Consider the following 13699-nt stretch of genomic DNA (forward strand, 5'->3'; position numbering starts at 1 on the left):
GGGAGAGACAGGAGTTTGAAAATAATATTCGCATTAGAATGTTTTGGATACATGAATGGTTCGTATATTTGGACATCCATAATTGTTAAACATGTGAAATTAAGAGGTATCACTAATATGTATTATAGAGGCTGATACATAGTGCATAAAATTGTGAACATATTAAATACGTCTTTTAAGTTTCTCTACCAACCACCCCAAAATTAATAACACATATTTTATGCAATTATTCAAAGACTTCGTTATATATAACAATTCTTGTAACGATATCTATTAGTGTCAAGAAGGCAATGGTAGCAATATATATTAGCGTGACGTGATTGATACTATCATGAATTAGCATGACGTATATTTAATGTCTACTCTAAGGAATTCTTACTGTGTTCTTTGGCTTTCTACCTAGGTACAACCAACATTACTAATACGTTAAACCAGGTTGTGTGATGTTCAAGGATAGCATGACACAAACTAATATGTTCCCCTTCTATATATATTACGATATGTATTTCTGTAATTAATTTGCAAAAGTTTGAGAACAGTGTCATTATATTCACTCTAACCGAGCCACCGTGTCTTTTACATTTACCTTTGCCTTATACGCACTTGGCTAAGTGATACAGGGTTTCAACATGAAACCTCCCTGATAAGAAATATTAATTGCATGGAAACTAGAAACTATTAGTGCCAGAGAATAACGCTTTGCTGCATTTTGAAGAGTAACTCAAATAGTTATTTGTTGTTGATTGATAATTATTGTTATTTGTTGCAGGTGTTTAGTAACAAAGTTAAATGAATTTTAGTTATTTGTTGCAGGTGTTCACGAACAAAGATGACAACCAGCACAAGAGAGAGCGCAGTGTGTGGTGTGGTTGGCTGGGATAAATCACCAATTACTGTTCAAAGGAACTTCAGACCAAAGTACCAATGGGACCCACTAGACGTCAAGACCATTTAAACATGGTTTGATAAATTTTTAGCCTGGCTTGGGCAAAGCGCGAACGTCTGAGGAAACTGTGGATGAGGTCAGGGAGCCTCCACTCGAAGCCCAACAAAGTCAGTTCGTAGAGCGTCACGTGAGCTGAACATCCCACTTTCAACGGTCCATAACGTGCTCCATAAAAGACTGCGTTTGTATGTATATAAGGTGCAAATCGTTCAGGCGCCACGGCCCGATGAGTTAAGAAACTGAGCCAAGCTAGCAATGGAGATTCTGGAACGGATCGAGGATGTTCCAGATTACTTAGGAACGGTGATTTTCAGTGATGAGTTAACCTTCCACATGTCAGAAAGGTGAATCATTACAATGTGCGCATTTGTGTTTCCGAACCCCCATTCGTGAATATGTCAGACATAGCGAGAAAGTGAATGTGTGCTGTTTTTTGGGAGGTGAAAAAATTATCGGACCATTTTTCTTCATGGATCACACAATAACTGGTTCCGTTTATCTGGGCAAACTTGAACACTTTGCGTTTCCACAGCAACCCCCTTTGCAACCAAACGTGATATCCCAACAGGATCGTGCTCCACCGCACTGGTGTTTAGAAGTTCGTAGGGTTTTAGACCGAACGTTTCCACAGCAATGGATTGGACTCGATGGACTTACTCCTTGGCCACCGCGATCTTCCGACATAACCCCTATGGATTTCTTCCTATGGGATCATGTCAAAGATAGAGTCACATCTGTACGTGATACTCCCGCTCTTTGTCACCAAATTGAAGAAGCCATCAACTCGATCACACCAGACATGCTACGCAACACATGGCGGGAGATTGAATATCGACTGTATATTCTGAGAGCTACTAACGGGGCTCATATAGAAGTGCATATATAGACAAAAAATGGCAAGTGAGTTGCTCTTCAAGATGCCGCAAACCGTTATTGTCTGGCACTAATAGTTTCCATGCAATTATAAGGTTTCATGTGGACACCCTGTATATAAGGCTAATGATAGAGGGGTTCTTTAGTATTTATGAAGAATAATGCTGAAAGAGAAAAACAAACAGGAAAAATAATATTGGAGAGTTTTACAGTGAGGAAAACTGAAACACCAATAAGTTATTGATATATTTATAACGAGGAATAATTTTTCTCTGGGACTGTACATATTGATTACCATAATTTAAAGACTAAATTAAAGACGTAGTAACAAATTCCAAATATTTCTGAGTTATAGTATTTACGTAAAAGAAATATTTCGTCTCAACTTTTAGTATAGAGGATAAGGTATTTTATTCATTCATTTTATGACATTAAGATAAGTACCGTGGTCAATTTCAATCTATATTTAGTAGATCTTCCTTCATTAAAAATGAAGTAAGTTTGGCCGGAAAAATGATCTGGCAACACCGTTGGAGAGAGAGAGAAAGAAAGTGAAAACAATAATTTATTCACACATCCTTTCCCTTACACACTTATCCCTCTTACCTACAGAGAGTTTTTTTCTACCATTTCTTTAAATTTTTATAGCTTTCTATTGTTTTGGAAATGCTACGATAATGGGAATTTTGTGTTTTCTTGAAATTACTTTCAAATGCATAAATTTTTCAATAGGATACACAGTAGTGATACCTTGCAAAATGTGTCTAAATACGTAATATCTAAAGCCTGCATATTCTTGGATTCGGTGATGCTATTAGTAATAGGGAGTAGCAAGATTTATTGGATTTTATTCTTGAAATTCTTATTATCTAAATAATTTAATCAATGCATACAGATAACGTACTGAATAAATACTTATGAGAACTGTATTCCTAGTAGCATTAAATATCGAACATTGCTCTACAATGGCAGTTAAAAGTATCCTTTACCCATGTGCGAAGTGTAAAATAGTGTTCTTCAGTAGGTATCGATATTACGCAACTTGATTCCAGGTGGACGGGAATCAATCATGTTGAACAGCCATATATTTTAAACCTGCCATGTGCAATAGCCGCCCCTAGGAATGTCCCCGGCACATTGAGCCCTTTTATCCGTCCCATCTGACTCGTTATTGAAAATGAAATTTCTTACGTAATGTCTTAAATTGAGCTCAAAGTTTTTCTTGAACAACTGATGTCCCACTTGAAAATATCCTCTGCGATGGAACGTCAAGTGTACCACCGAACATGAGCAGACTCGTCAAGTGTTACGGGTGCAAGGAGGGCATGTGCTCATTTAAGTAATATATGAGGGGCGTACTACATATATTTATCCTAAATATAAAAATAAGTAAAGGATGTTTTTGCTAAAAACGAAGCAAATATTAGCAGCCAGCTATCAATAAAGATTTATTTGTTTTTATTTTCAAGCAAAATTCTTTCTTTTAACATCATTTACAATCCATTCAGTGTGAGTAAAATTACTTATGAGAATTTAGTTGAATTCACACCATACTGTAAACGTTTTGCAATTGTTGAATGAAAAATCGAATGTTAATGGCAAAAATATTGTTGTAGTGTTTTCAACAAAGTTAGAACAAAGTAGGCTATATTGTCGTTAAGTATCTTAACAAAATACGAAACAAAGAAAAATATATTAGTTGTATACTTACCTTCAGTACCTTATAAGATAAGCTGCTACCGTAATCATGTACCTTCAGTGTTTCATTAGAACAATCATGCATTTTACATCTCGAGAATAACTTTACATTTGTCATATGTATAATTATCTAACATGCACTGGTATGTTTGCATAACATATAACCTTGCAAAACCGGTGAATGGATTTACTTGCTGTTGAACGCAAGAAAACCATTTCTATTTTGCAAGCAAACGAAAACTTTGCACTTCATGCATCTAATTCTTGTTTTCATACCTAGTTCGATATTGTGATTTACCAGTAACATTCTCTGGCCAGTGATTTACTGAATCATACCTTACATAATATTGAGGCATAGGCATAACATTTTTAATCTTTTTTTTTTCACAGGAACAACATTACCGTTACTGTCACTTGGCCTGCCAACTTTCGGACTGTCACGCTTTCTTGGTCAGACGCTAATAGTTAATTAGCAGTGTTTGATCTAAACTCTAACAGATCAAGATATCAAGCTTACAATCTCTTTTATATAGAATTCAACTATTTACAACAGCAAAATCTAAGGAATCAGTGAATACTTTTAAAGTTCATTTCTTAGTCTTAATGGAGATTCTGTAGTACAAAATCAATCTATCTTGCAAATCTACCCCCCCCCCCCCCGCATTTTCTCATTATAACGTTTTACTGCAGAAGGCCTAGGAACATAAATATGACACTTCTTTGCTGTATCTTTGGACTTGATCTTGTGGTAATCTACCAAAAGCAGTAGACAACAAGAGGACACAATTATTGTCCATCCATTTAACTATCACATTGATCTAATTCATATGTGCTGTGTTTCCATATCATATCTCTTGTCGGTGCTTCATTTGAACCACAAGAAATGGACTCTAATTCCACGTTAGTCTGCTGAGCATCATATTCTGATACAATACTGGTGCTGGTTTCACTCAATGTGTAGTCACTATCGCTGGCCTCATTGTCGTCTGATATTGAAATGTCACTAGGACATTATCAAAATTTATAGAATGTGATCAGGATCATGCAGTACTTTCCTTCTACTTTCCATACAGTAAGGTTCTGAAATAAATTAAGAACAATTCCTTAGAATTTAAGTATCTACTGCTGAACATAAATCCATAAAGAAAGTTACTTGAATTTAGTCGTAAGCAGAGGAAAAGTTGGTAAAGTTAAAGCAAAGAAAGAGCACAATTTAATATAGAAATATTTACAAATTATAATAGCTATAACCTTTCAAGATATTCCATCAGTTAAAATTTTTATTAACACTACTTAATCGGAACACAAATTAAAAGCATAAATAGAGAAAGGATAAAAATCAATGTGATGGTTGGTAACTACAACTAAGGCCTACGCTCGTAGCATAAATAGATATACTATTATAAAGAGACTATTATCCCACATTACAAGCCTATTTTATTACATTATTTATATCTCACTTGCTTTTTACACATCTTCTTAATCCAGCATCTAATGCATATTTATTTGTAAATACAACTAAAACAAATCAAAACTTAAAATAGTTTTTAAAAGATAAAACAAATAGCCAGCAATATGAATAGTACTCAAATGAGTACAAGGAAATAATATGTATACATAAGTTCCGAAGTACTCATCTGAGTACATGGTAATTTTTACTCAGTCCTGAAATGTACAGAACGTCCCAACCACAAGTAATATTTTTATATCAAGAAGTTGCTATTAAACTACAAAAAAATAATTTTTTATACCATGTCGAAGGTAAATAAAAGAATATACTTACGTTTTTCTGTCAGTACTTTCAATCATTTCCTCTCCTGCTGCAGCCATTCTTCTGAATCTCACACTAAGCTCAATGCTGCTGCCTGATGGGCCCATATTGCACTAAATGTGTTCTCGAATGAGTACTTGAGTAGCAAAACGTGAAAGAGTGCGATTGAAATGAAACGACATATATTTACGAAATATTAAAATGAATGTACTCAAATGAGCACAGGGGGACCGTAGAGGATAGGACCTGAAATCCTTTTACATAGAACATATCTTAATTTTTGTGTACAAGATAATACAAATAGTGTTCAAATGAAAAGGTACGAAACGCGGTACAAAACAAATTGGTTGAAATAGGAATATGTCGCTTTGGGATGACGTAGTGCGCCATCTAGGGAAGAGAATGTCTTGTCCGCTGTGTTGTACGCATGCACGGGCACCTCTAACATGACACAGGGTGGAATTAGGCAGTTGTGTGTTCCAACTCACGCGACAGTGCGCGTGAGAAAATCGTGGCGTTTACATTGAAATATTCGATTTTTGAGAAGCATCGAAGTGTTATCAGATTTCTGACAGCGGTAGGAGTTAAACCGGCAGATATTCGTATCTGGATTGTGGTCGTGTACGGTAGAGACTGTGTGTCCGACAAGTCAGTGACAAAGTAGATTCCCATTTTCGTGAAGGCCAGGAGATTTTGAATGATAACCCGAGATCAGGCCTGGCAATCACGGTAATCATGCCCGAATTGATCGACAAGGTAAACGACCTGGTGAGAAGTGATAGGCGTGTCACAATGCGAATGTTGGCACTAATGATGGACTATTGTGCACAACTGGTTGGATTACCGGAAGATGTGCGCGCAATGGGTTCCGAAGATGCTCAGGAAACCGCAAAAGGAACTGCCTATGTGATTAGCACTGCAATCGTGCTCCGGTATAATGAAAATCCCTCATTCTTGGAGAGTATCGTCGCCGGTGACGAGAGCTGGTGCCATCACTTCGAGCCAAAGAAAAATGCGAGACAGTATGCAATGAAAGCATGCGTCGTTACCTCCGTCTAAAAATTCAAAGCTGTGCCTTCGTCCTTTTTGAAGTCGAAGGTCCGACACTCATCGAATTCCTTGAGCACAGAAAAAACATTAACAGTAACGTGTGCTGCTGGACATTCCGTAGCCTACGTAAGTCTATCAAGAGCAAATGATCTGGGCTGCTCACAAAGGGAGTGATTATACTCCACGATAATGCTTGTCCACACGTCTGCCAGGTGACACAAAGTGTACTTCTCAAGTTCAAGTGAGAGCAGATTAAATATCCACCCTACAGTTCGGATATGTCGCCCTGCGACTTCCATCAGTTTGGTCCGCTAATAAACATATCAAAGGGAAGCGTCTCAATTCAATTCGGATGACGAACTGAAGGGCACAGTTGAGGACTGGCTGCTGTCACAGCCACAGAAATTCGGGAAACAGGAATTCTTTCAGCTCGTAAAACAGTGGGATAGTTGTGCTCAGGCTTCTGGTGAATCGTTCTGAATGAAAATTTCGATTAGACCCATAGTGTCGTTTCGTACCTTTCCATTTGTATACCCCTCGTAACATAAATAGCTAAGCACATCTTCATCATATGGTTTATTGGGAAACGAAACTTTTTCATAAATAATTACAAAAGTTTTTTCAACAAAAGTATTGAACGCCTTCAACACAGCATTTGCTGAGGTATTACATGGATTTGCTCCAAAAAATTATCAGCAGATCCTACAAAATATTTAAATCACCGGGAAAATATACTGTATTAAACAAAAAAAAAAAAAAATAATAATTAAAATCGTACTCCTATTTCCAAGTTATACACAGACATATTTGTTATATATTGAGATAGCCTCCTTCCTTTTTCAAATTCGGATAATCATTGGTGACTCTAAATATGCATTTGCAAATACTAACAGATCCTAGTAAAAAATTTCAGTGAGATTATTGACTATAGATAATGATACTTGCTCTTCAATTGTATTTTCAATAATATATAAAAAATTATAACTAATTCGAAACTTCTTAGACAAAGGAAAATTTTATTTCACAAATCGCAGATATAAAAATAAATGTTTATGCCAGAAGATCAGTTCTGTTTGCAATTGCTTGAATATCGTTCTGCTTTAAATGCAAAGTTATCGATCTTGGAAAACTTCAGCTGGGTAGTGCTAAGAGTACGAACGTTTGAATTAATTGCTTCAGCGTTTACAAAGTAAACAATCCCAGTAATTTAAGCGTCCTTTTTTTATGATTCACATTTATATGGAATCATCACTATAGAATTATATATCTTGCTAATATTACGTTATCGTAGATACGTCCAACTCATCCATGATTCATTAACTTAGGAAACAATATGTAAACAATAAGAACAAATTAATAAAAAAACAGCCATTTTTCGTGTGTTTTTCTCCAATCTACCATATCGATTAAAAGCATACATCTGTATTTAACTTATCCATTCTGTCCTATTGCCTATTTAGATATGAATGTTAATTGCTTTCAGTTATGAAACCTCCAAAATATGCTCTGCATAGTTATGGAAAGTATTATTAGAATTAATGTAACACGTTTAATGACATAACCAACTCTATGACCTATGGAACCCGGAGGTTCAATACCGCGTTCACAAAAGCCCTCTATCGACTTCCACCCTTAGCTAACTGTATCCAGTCTCTACCTTGTATTCCTATTTTTGCGAGATCAATCTTAATATTATCCTCCCATCTGCGAGTAGGTTTTCCTAATGATCGTTTTCCGATTGGACTTTCAGTTAAAACTTTGAAAGCGTTCCAATTTTCTTCCATTCCAATTTCTACATGGCCTGCTCATTTCAGCCTCCTAGATTTGATGAGCCTAACAATGTTTGGTAAACGGTATAAGTTGTGTAGTTATTTGTTATGAAGTTCCCACCATTCCCCATTCTCGTTACTCTTGAATCCGATTATCTGTCTCAGGATCTCGTTCTCAAATATTTTCAGTCTACGTTCTTCCCTCAGAATGAATGACCATGTTTCGCAACCATACAGAACAACATGCATCATTATTGTTTTATATATTTTAAGCTTCAAATTCCTTGACAGGATTCACGACGACGAAAGATTTTGAACTGAATAATAATACAAATCCCTTGCTTTAAGTCGACATTTAATTTGTTCGTGAATATAGTTTTGGTCTGTTAATTTTGACCCTAGGTATTTGTATACACTATATCGAAAGTATTATTTGATATTTTAACGCATTCATAATTTACAATATTACGATCCCGAGGAACTTCCATGTATTTAGCTTGGTTTAGCAACTTGGTTTTCCAAAATCAATGTACAACTAAAGTAATCCAACATTCTCTATACTTAAACACAATAGGAGAAAAGAAGTAATTATTAAAACTGAATGGAAATTACTGAAATAATTTAATTGTATTAATCTTTTGTGTGATTTTTTCCTCTTAACGTTTTTTGCCATACATATTAATTTTTATTTTGAATCCTCTCTGTAGTAGTCTATATAATTTTATCGCAGTAAATGGAAAGACCGCAAAGAACTATGAAAATCTCTTTCTCAGAAGCATAACTGTATTTAATACATACGCATTTCTTTGGTTTTGGATGCACTTTGCTTTTAGTCATGTTATATATATATGGGTGTGTATGTGTGTGTGAGGAATTAAAGAACTTCCTCTCTTCATTCTCCTCTCCCCCATCCCACAAAGAGGAAAGGATTTTTCTTCATCTTTAACCTCCTCCTCTTTCTTCTTTCGTTATCTCTTTTTCTTAACTCCCAATCCTTCACCCAACCACAACGCAAACGCTCTCTTTCTTCGCCACTAGAAGGGACTTTCCATTCCACTCTTCCAGAACTAATACCATTTCCATAAACCCTTATTAACACGATTTGCATGAAGAAATTTGCATAAACGATTTTCTTATGTCTCCACAAATTCTAGAAGAGAAACCTAATACCTTGAGAAAGCTTTCTTTTATAACTCTACCTCCGCCCCCCGTACCTTCATAAAATGACTGTGTCCTTCAATTATCTTTTTTAAATTATCTTAAACGTAGATATAATTACATTTCATTAAAACTATTATTTTCTTTCACACTGATCTAACTGTTATTGCTGTCCTTTTTTTTATGCATTAAGAAATTTAAAAAGTCATCTTCCTGGTTCTGCATATCAAAGTAATATTAAAGAAATACTGTACTTTCAACCTCTGTACTTTTATTGTATTATATATATATATATATATATATATATATATATATATATATATATATATATATATATATATATATATATATAAATCCGAATATTCGTATGCATGTTTCTTTGTTTCTTCTACAAATCCACACTATTTGGTATACTTTTAGAGAGCTATAGGAAACAGACTATAGGCTATTTAGAAGTATCATCATTAATGAGCGGAAGTTATGGCAATATGCCATATTTGCCATTTTTAAGAAAAATCTTTGATAAATGCCATTTCTTATATTAATTGCCATATTTGCCATTTCCTGACTGTTTGTCTTTTAAATTTTTCCTTGCAACGGGAAATGCATGTTATGTTGCTAACTGATAGAGCGGAACATTATCACTCAGTGAAATAAGGTTTCTAGCTGGTTCGCCACAGGGGCTGAATCACCGTGTTATTGACCAACTGAGTTCCACAAATTTGTGGAAAGAATAAAAGGTAGCAGATGCTGCAATGACAAATGATTTCTTCAGTTGAAGGATTTCAGTCTTGTTTGTTTCTTGGTGCTGTTCTCTGAGTTACTGTTCCTCTCTCACTATGCCAAAGTTTTGGATAGTGAGAGCAGTGTTGATGTGGGGTTGGATCCTATTGTTGTCGCGTGCTTTATATGTGTTCTTCTCACATCGGTATTAAAAGGTCGTTTTACGCGTCTCAAATGGATCTTGACAGATAGCCGACATAATCTTACGGTGGATTTTTTAAAAAGAACTTCTTGTTATTTCATGCAACAATAAGCGAACTATATGTTGTGTAGCAGGACTGCTTTCCCGAGAGACAAGGTAGGTCTATCTTTGCTATTTTTTTGACGTTTCTTTTTCATAGACGCACACATAAGCTTATTTCTGTTAAGCTTTCCTTGTGCTGCAAACACTGTTAATATTTATGTACTATGTACTTTTTTTTTAAAAAAAAAAATGATGTGTCCTGTTTTCTCCTAATTCCAAGATCATAAATGAAGTTAGTGATACTTGCAATGATTATTTTATTCATCATTATTTTGCTATTAATTTTAATATGCGTAGTTATTAAAGATCAACTTTTTTTTACTAAGACAGAGTCTTAAAAGTAAAACGAATATGCTCATTTCTGTCTCATAAAGTGCAATTTTTGGAATTCATTTTGCCATTTTTAGATCAATTTTGGGAATTTATTTTGCCATTTTGCTTACCATTTCTGGTGTTTTATTTTGCCGTAACTTTCGGTCTTTAATCATCATATTTCGAAATTTTAAAATAGGATTCTACAGGAGGAAGGTAAGGTTCAAAATTTATAGAATATTTCAGAAGCAGCTTAAGTTAGACAACCCAAACACCTCTACTATTTTGTAGGTTGCATAGTATTCAAACAGCATGAGGAATGGACACTCATTATTATGTCTTCGAAGTCGTTCCACAAATGGAAAGAAATTACAAAGGAGGGATATTTATTATAAACTCATAGATGTTTGTAAGATATTACTTTGATTCCAATCTACCAGTAATCTACGTTTACAACAAGGCATTTTCTTTTGATGTTCAGGACATACATGTTACACAGTCAGATGCTCTTCATGAAACTGTGTATTTAGCTGCTATTTGGTTTACAAAATAAGAATATGCTTTTAGTTTTTATGAATTCAAATAGGATACAACAGAAAGAAGATGAAAATGAATAACATGAAAAGTGGAGCAGTTGATAATATTAAATACCCTAGTTGTTACCGTACAATAATTAATTTTATTGCAACGCTTGAAAATATTACTTGTTGATACGTTTATTCAGTATTATTTTGTTTGATTGACCTTCTTTAAGAGTTCGATCCTCACAGAGATTATATAACGGGTACTGTTAATCTTCAATTTAGTGCATTAATTTATATGGAGAATTTATTTCTCAGTTCTCTTTGGAGTGAACAGAAATTTTGCACTTTATTTTATTAACTTGTTCTTCAAGTTGTTTTAAATATCCCCTAATGTATATTTAATTTTAATATTTGCTAATGAAACTTAATATAATTACAATGCGAATTTAATTATATTTACAATGCAAATTCATATTGAGAAAGAAAAAGTAATTAATCTAGACTTGAATAAAAAACAGTAAAAGCACTTAAATAAAATTCCAGTTCAATTCAAAGAAACAAAAAAAAAACTAATATTACATTCAAATCAATTAGCTAATGAAATAAATATGAAATATATAGTCTACACTAATTCAAAGAAAACAAATATAATATCACATTCAAATCAATGGTCTAACGAAACAAATATGGCGTATATAGTCTGCACTAATTCAAAGAAAAAGAGAAAAATACACCAAATTCAAATCAATGGGTTAACAAAACAAATATGGTGCAGATAGTCCACATTAATTCAAAGAAAGAGAAAAGTAATTCAACATTCAAATCAATCGGCTAACAAAACAAATATGGCGTAGAAAGTCGTAACTAATTCAAAGAAGAGATAAAAGTAATTCCACATTCAAATCAATGGACTAACAAAACAAATATGGAGTAGATAGTCGACACTAATTCAAAGGAAACAAAAATAATAACATTCAAATCAATGGGCTGACGAAATAAATATGGCGCAGGTACTCGACACTTTTCGCTGAACCTACGATTTGGACCACATGAATTTCTACCGGAATCAAAGCAGAGTCTGCCGCTCTGAACACTTGCATGCTAACTAATTAGCTCCAGATGAATTCTCTTTTGTTTTCTTATATGCCATTCTGGTTGCTTGTTTTGGATCATAGTTTTGTTGGGAAGGTTAGAAGTGAAGTGACTTGTCAGGTAAGTTGTTTGGGTTTTGGTGGATATTTTGTTATGTTTTCTTTGCGAGGGGGGAGGAATGAAATTCAATATCCTAATTCCTGAACAAATAAGTTTGTGGTGAACAACATTGTGTCTGTGGGTTTTCTCGGGCTACTTCCAATTTCTCAAACTTTCTCGTTCCACCAATTCTTTCATGACCATTCACTTGCTCTAGTCATAGCCTCACTTAGCCTAAAGGGTGCATCATATAATATATATATATATATATATATATATATATATATATATATATATATATTATTGTACAAAAGCAGAGGAGTGATTTCTGAGAGTAAAACAAACAAAAAAGTTCCAATAAACATAGGGCGAAAACCCCATCGTTTACGTGTTATAGGCTGCCAAAAACATGAAAAAATGAATTCTAAAGGTCCATAGCTCCAAAACTATGGGCCCTACTGTAGTCGGGTCAAAACTTCACTTAGAAACCAGTATGTAATCTATCCAAAAATACATGTTCTAAAATCCTAAGGTACCCACGCAACAATTTTTATGGAGGTAGTTGGAGAGTACTTTATATCATAGACCCATAGTCAAACTCCCTCTATAAAAATTGTTGCGGAAGCACCACAGGGTTCTGAAACACGCATTTTTGGATAGGGCACATACTAGTTCCTGAGTGACCCGACCAAGGTAGGTCCCATAGATTTGGAGCTATGAACCTTTAAAATTCATTTTTTCACGATTTCGGCAGCCTATAACACGTAAACGATGGGGTTTTCGCCCTATGTTTATTGGAACTTTTTTTTTGTTTGTTTTACTCTCATTAATCATTCCTCTGCTTTTGTACAACGAATTTAGCGCCATACTGTATTATATATATGTTTACTTTGTATATCTGATATTTAAGAAGCCAAGTTTTCTATTTAAGATCATTATAAAACATACGTTATATAATATATGAAACGAAGTGTTAAGAAATTTTCTGGAGAAAGTTAATAAAACGATACAAATGTGCTTGGTCACGACTTAGCTTTAAAATGTGTATAAATTTTTACCTGGTAAACATACATTCCTGGCAAAGGATGATAAACTTTTGCTACAATTGATATGCTGGGGATTTATAAATCGAAAATCCGATATATTTTCTAAATCGGAAGTGTAAATGAGATTTGCATTATTTGATTCCTCTCTTTTCTCTTTCTCTGAATATTTATCAAATTGGAGATAAAAAGGATAAAGGAATAAGGAATGAAAATTGATATGTAAAATGAGGATAGACTATAAATGTTACAAAAAAGAAACGAAAAGCAAAGTAACGCAGTGGAAAATTGAAGAGGAATTTAGAATTTCTGACATTTACAAGGTAAATGCAATGAA

The sequence above is a fragment of the Thermobia domestica genome, chromosome 2 (genome assembly GCF_964235325.1).
Source record: "Thermobia domestica chromosome 2, izTheDome1.hap1.1, whole genome shotgun sequence".
Lineage (NCBI taxonomy): Eukaryota > Metazoa > Arthropoda > Insecta > Zygentoma > Lepismatidae > Thermobia > Thermobia domestica.